This window comes from Wolffia australiana, chromosome 12, assembly GCF_029677425.1.
Source record: "Wolffia australiana isolate 7733 chromosome 12, ASM2967742v1".
In the NCBI taxonomy this organism is placed as follows: domain Eukaryota; kingdom Viridiplantae; phylum Streptophyta; class Magnoliopsida; order Alismatales; family Araceae; genus Wolffia; species Wolffia australiana.
Window position 1 is genome coordinate 2,121,570 of NC_135846.1, and position 6,817 is coordinate 2,128,386.

Below are 6,817 nucleotides of genomic sequence, written 5' to 3' on the forward strand. Positions count from 1 at the left end.
TTGTTTGGTATAGTACCCTTTATGGATTCACACATTTCAATTAAGTGAACTCTCTCCATTAAAGAGCACCCATTGTCTATTTTTAGTTTTTTGACACTAAAGGTTATAAAACCAGCCATACTCATTGTATGAGTAAGTCTAGATAGTGTTATTCTATCTGAATACTTCAATGTCCTTCTTGAGCATCATTATAATATAAATATTTAGAGCACATACTTAAATACTAGTGATCTCCATGTCATGATCTCATAATAATTCACTAAGTTTGATAATATATTGATGGAGTTCATTATAAATATCGCATGTTCCCTATAATGAATACATCATATTAATGAACATTAAATGAGAAATGAAATGTGTGATTGGATCGCCAACCACATATAACTTTAGTTTCATAACATTATTCTAATAACATTTAATTTCTTTCTATTTGTTCCCCCATCACCTTATGAATTAACTCCATTGTATTACTTTGTCGTTAATATTAAATATTTTAAATTTAAATTAATTTAAAACTAAATTTCACTCCACTATATATGCTTTCTGATTCCATATTTACTTTAAGAGAGGAGTTGATGGTTATTTCTTGCAAAGAAATACCATTTTCCCGTAGTACTCATCACATAGCAGGTAGTAGTTCTATCGTGATGCTTGCAACTTAAAGAAATTGCTTGACTCCATAGATGGGCTACCAAAATAGGACGTAAAAAATCCTTTCTTGGTCAAAACAGGTACTAGATATGCATTGAATTTATCCATGTCTGACATGGTATCATTTAAAAGTTAGAATTTCTACATTGTATTGTGAAGCCAACACACCACCTCGTTTACCCCTGAATTTTCTCCTTAATTTTTCCAAGTCATGCGAAGGCTGATGAGTCACAGGGTTAGAGTCCTCACATGTAGGTGATTATTCTCTCTTTAACCTTGTCGTCAAGCATTAACCATTATGAGAGGAATCCATTAGTTCAAAAGATTTCCTCAACTTTCATCCATTTTCATTCACAAGAGGCCACGTCAACTACTCACCTTCTTACAAACACCTAATACAAACGAAAAAACATTCCCTCTATCCATTAGCTAACATTACCACTTTGTTGATGTGCTTATCAAGAGATACAACAAGGAACAACGTCGTAGATGAATGGGTTATTTATGATGTTAACGTGATCATTAGAAGCACAAGTTTTCTTGAAGATGAGATACAGTTTTTTCAACAATTCCCACTTGTTCTTTGGCATCTTAGTTGATTTCCACTTCATCATAGAATTCTTCAAACGTAATATAAAACCTTTTGTTTATTTTCAGCTACGACAATCATATACATTGTTGTCCAGACATATAGTGTGTGTAGTTCAAATGTATCAGGTTGCCTAACATGACTACATTGTTGTCCTTCATGATAACATAATTGTGTTGCTGATAGTTGGAGCTTCAACTTGCACACACATGAAGTGACATGTTCTATCATTGTCATCAAGCATTGATGGTACCTATCCATTTAAGATACATTCATGATTATGATTCTGGTCAGGTCATCACCATAATGTTGCCTATTTGACATGTTCTATCATTGTCATCAAGCATCGATGGTACCTAACCATTTCAGTTATATTCAGGATTATGATTCTGGTTAGGTCATCACCATAATGTCGCCTATTTGACCTCTACAGCCTAACCAAAGCAGCGAGCATGATATTTATTGCTGCATGGAGCACAATATTTATTGCTGTATGGCACCCAATATTTAGGATTTGAGTGATAAAAAATGTGTGTGGCTAATGAGGAAAATTATACATGATTCAGGACCTGAATTGATTTATTATCAGGTTTGCACCCTTTAATTTATTTGCAATGATTTCCAACATCATCTTGTTCCTATATGTATCATTGGTCATCATGATATGCACATGCTAAAAGAAATGTTAATAATAAATTTTAAGCTCTCAGTGAGACCTCCCAATGATTGTTTGCATCATTAGCACCTTGATGTGTAGCGTAGACCCTTAAAAATTTCGAGTAGTAAAGATGGAAGATGACACAAAGAGACAATGAATAGATGAGGAAGTGGATCAGTGATAGAGATAGGGATTTTTTGATGTTAGGGTTTAAGTAGAGATGAATGACAAAGTAGAATGAAGATGACAATGTGAGAGGAAATACCGATGATAAATTCTGATGTGAAGCAAGAATAGAAATGATCTAACATAATAATAGCGGTCGAGACAAGCCATTTTAAGGTGAGAGATGTTATCCTAGGTCCATACAAACTGCCATGACCACATCAGTTTCATGATTCAAACAAATATTTTCTCTTATTTGCCCCCCCCCTCTGAGTACCTCAAGACACCTAGAAAACTTTGATGTATTTTAAACTCTCACTCTCATTCAATCAACCCGCCGAGGTAGAACGCGAGTTCAAATATAGTATTTACAAAGATTTGCACCTCATCTGATAAATTGAATCGCATAGATAAAATGAGGGGAGAACTAATAAGCTGCTCTTAAAATTTTAGCTCAATTAGCCATCTGGATCGTCGAATATCAAGCCTTGAAGTTAAAATAATTGTTGTTGTTGACTTAAGCAAAGTATTTAACTCTCCTCATCCCAATCTCTGTCATGTCACATCTAGGGTTTCATTCCTTAAATTTTAGAAATAATATTTACCTAATTGCATGAAAAATTTTCATCTCATTCACAATCCACAACTAGGAAGTTGATGTGTGTCCATGCTTCAAAATTGATAAAGACAACAAAAGGAACTAAATGAAAAATGTGTTACGTGGTGATGTGTAAGCATGTGTCACATCCACACGATCTCTCTCATGATATTCACATGTAGACACCTGCACCACATATGCATGTGTGCACCGCATGTCCACTTGGATGCGCTCTCCATGTGACATGTGGTTGGTGCCATAACGCTAGAACTTTCAACGCATTAACAAAATTATTTTAAAAATGATTGTTTATATAAAACTTTATTAGACTCTACATTCACGCTTATTGAAATTTCAATTTGATATTTTTATTCACTGGTCCACATCACCCCATCAATTAGATAACTGAAATTAGGCTAGTTAATCATTAGTCACTAATGGCACTTTTGTAATGATTCGAGGCGTTAATCATTACAGAGCAAATATTGGCCACAATTGAATGAATCAACTGGTGACACATAGCAGGGCGCCTATATGAAACCCAAAAAACCTAAAACAAGATATAATCCAAAAAATATACAATTATGTTTTTGGACTCAGAATAATAATAATAAGATCTTTAAGAATTTAATGTCACAACAGAAAAAATTTCTTTCTTTCAGAGAATGATATCGTAAAAGTACCTCCAAATCCACAAATTTCAAAAAACTAATCGAAAAATAGAGTTGATCATTTTAGGTTTGATAACACACATACATAAATTAATTATAGTGATATTAACCCAATAATCAGCATATTACCACCAATCACTTCCTATTTGTTGTAGGTGCCAGCTCAGCTTTAGTCATATTTCTCATTAACATCAAAGTCTGAGCTAATTGGTAATTATACCTAGTAGGGACAAAATTTAGCTTAATAAAAATAAATTTGAACATGGAAATTTACTTTTGTAATATAAAAATAAAACGCTCAATATTTTGATTGTAAAGGGGAACTAAAATTTTCTTGTTACTAAATTAACTCTGAATAAATAAAGAAAACCCACAAAAAATACTACATTTGGAGGACAACAGAATTAGGTTAGGTGTAAGGAAATAATATAAAAATCCAATTAAAATTTTAAAATATATCACAGACCTGTCCAAATACAGTTATAGACCGATTAAAATCAGTTTAAATCAACCTATACCTATTCAATAATCAATTGTGACCATAACCTATTACCAAGTAGAAGTAATTTGTACATAGGTCATAGTTGATATCAAATATGATTCAAGCTTTATCATGCTTAGAGCCATTAACAAGTTAGTGTCTGCTTAGATCCATTAACAAGAGTTTACTCAGGTTCAAACTTTCTGAACAAAAGTTGATTCTTGTTTGAAGTTGATGGTTGATCAAAATTGACTCTTATCAGTTAACAACTCTAGAACAAAGAATATCAGAGCTGCTTACATTCAAGATTCAACTTAGACCTGAGAGGATTCTAGGTTCACAGTCAGCTTTGACATTAATTATCTGATGTAAAACTACAAATTGTAACAAAGTATTAATACAACTACAAAATGTAATTATATTAAACTAAATTTAAAATGTGTTGAAAAGAATCTGAAATATAAAAATTATGACATCTCCAAAGTTTATCCAATATCAACATCCCAATCTCCAGACCAAGTCAAATGATATCATGATCAAATATTGGTATTGTACAACCCAAAGTCTGATATTGTCATTTAATAACCAGATACTGGTTGGTATAGAGTTATTTCCCTCTGCATTTGCCAGCTGGACAATTATCCTAATCTCAACATCTGATGTCAGCATCTTGATGGGTAAATCCTAAAACATGGTGTAACAACCAAATGGATCCAAGTTGAGCCAAGAAGAATGAATATCACCTTTAGTGGAGCCCCCTTACATGGGAAATTGTTTTATATTTCATTTATCATGTTAATCTACAAGAAACATTGCAGACTTACCTTTACTGTAAACATTGAAATTTATCTTCAATTTTGGCCCTGCCTAGTCGTCAGGACACAGACGGGACCTGATTTAAAATTCAGGCCTAGGTTAAGGTTTTTGCAAAAACTGAGCCTGAGATTGGACAATTATCTAGTCGTTGTCACTAGATAGAAAGGTGTATATTACCACAACAACTTAAACATAAGGGTTTGCCATATATCAGACAGAACTATGGAAGGAGACCTTGCTATATATTACATTCAATGCATCTAAGCAGGCTTTTATATTTTCAACTGTCTTTCTAACCTAGTATCGGTATACTCATGAACAGACTCATACTAATGCAATATTGTTTCCTTCTTATCTCTCTTATTATGTGCCCAGTCATGACATACTCATACTGCACTATACCTTATAACTGATATTTATACCATTCACAGATTCTAGATAATTGATGTTTTTTCTTCTAAACCCAAGATGGCCCAACAGCCACTGCAGAAGCAAATACAACTAATTGCAAACCCATTACTCAGATAATACTAGATGACTACACTTCTTTTTAAACAAGGAATGAACCCTAGAGCTCCCATCAAATCAATCTGCTAGTCATCCCATGACAAGGATGATGATGATCAAGCATTTGCCATTAATCTGGGTCAAGATGAGGATGAACAGATCATCATGAGTTGAATGAGATCTATTGATAACAATGAACCATCATCACGAGCATATGATGATACTAATGATGATAATCCCAACTTAATAAGGAAACAGCAGACTCTATGCAATATCAAAGAGGACCAGAAATCCTTGAAATGCTGTTAAAAATTCCTGATACACAGTATTTTCTCATCAGAATGATTCTGTGACTTGCTCTGTATAGAAGATCAACAGTATTTGGCTACACAAATAACGTTTTAATTCGGCAATTTTGGAGCATTGACGTGTTCATGATCTTAAAGATAACATTTTGAAGAGAAAAAAAATCACATAAACACATTGCAACAAGGTCAGGAGAATACATGAGCGATTGAACTCACTAGCTCAGAGGATACCTTTTAGCATTTGGCGTCATCCTGCTACCAGCCAGGATTAAATCCTGGAGCAACTGTAAGACCGGCCTTTTCTTCTTCATTGCCAGTGAGTCACTTTCAATCGGATTAGAACAGATCAAACAAAGACTGGATGGATTCTTTCAGAAAAAAGGCATGGATGACTAAAAAATCAACATTGCTGCAACTTAGGAAACTGCAAAAAAAATTCAGAAGGGGAAGATTCTTGTGTTAAATATGACAAAGAAGTATCAATAAGAACTCATTAAACTGATACTCATTTGCCACAACACTGGGAATTCAGCAAATGAACGAAGAAGGATATCACTGTAGCTTAAGAGAGTATTAAAGAGGTCCAAAAGGGGAAATATCTTCCGTAAAAGATAACAAAAAAATATAACATAGAACTAACTAAACTGATCTCAAATCGAACTTTTTTTGGAAAACTTCTGATAATTCACCAGATGAACGAAGAACGATACAACTGCTACAGAAGATAGCATTAAGATACCCGAACGGAAAATACTCTTCTGTTGAATCGTAAACATCTTTCAGACAATAGAAATTCAACAGATTATTGAAGAAACGACCAGGCTCCAACGTAGAAGAATAATAAAAAAAGCAATAGGGGAAGATCTATCCGTAAAAATAACAAAAACATATCTGATCGAACTCATTAAAATGATACTCTTTTGCAAAAACAATGGGAATTCAACAGATGAACGAAGAAAAATATCAATGCTACCGATGATATCATTAAAAAACCGGTGAGAAAATGCTGTTGCGTTTAATCGAAAACATCTTTCAGACAGTAGAAATTCTGTAGATGATTGAAGAAACAACATCTCTGCCAATTAGGATAATACAAAAAAAAGCAATCTTGAAAGATTTCCCCCCTTTAAATACAAAAACGACGGCATTTGGGGCTCGAATTTCGAATTTAGGGTTCCCGGGCATTTTAAGAATAAAAAATACTAGGGTTCGTCTCACGGCAACCGTCCCGTCAAACCGTCCCGTTGACGACGTTTGGATGACGAACGGGTACTGTGACGTTGATTGGACTAATGTTATGATTGTTGCTGATGATGGTCCAAATTATGTTGATGCCATGCAACAGCGTCAGCGGCCATTGTTGTTGATATTAC

The 6,817-nt window shown here is 34.0% G+C and overlaps 1 non-coding gene across 1 annotated transcript; it reads right to left on the reverse strand.

Annotated features, from left to right (window-relative positions):
• Nucleotides 1–5,659: 5,659 nt before the first annotated feature.
• On the reverse strand, nucleotides 5,660–5,760 carry LOC144710794 (small nucleolar RNA snoR113). The gene has a single exon (XR_013583426.1). It is a non-coding gene; the product is annotated as a small nucleolar RNA snoR113 (small nucleolar RNA).
• Between the last annotated feature and the right edge of the window lie 1,057 nt (nucleotides 5,761–6,817).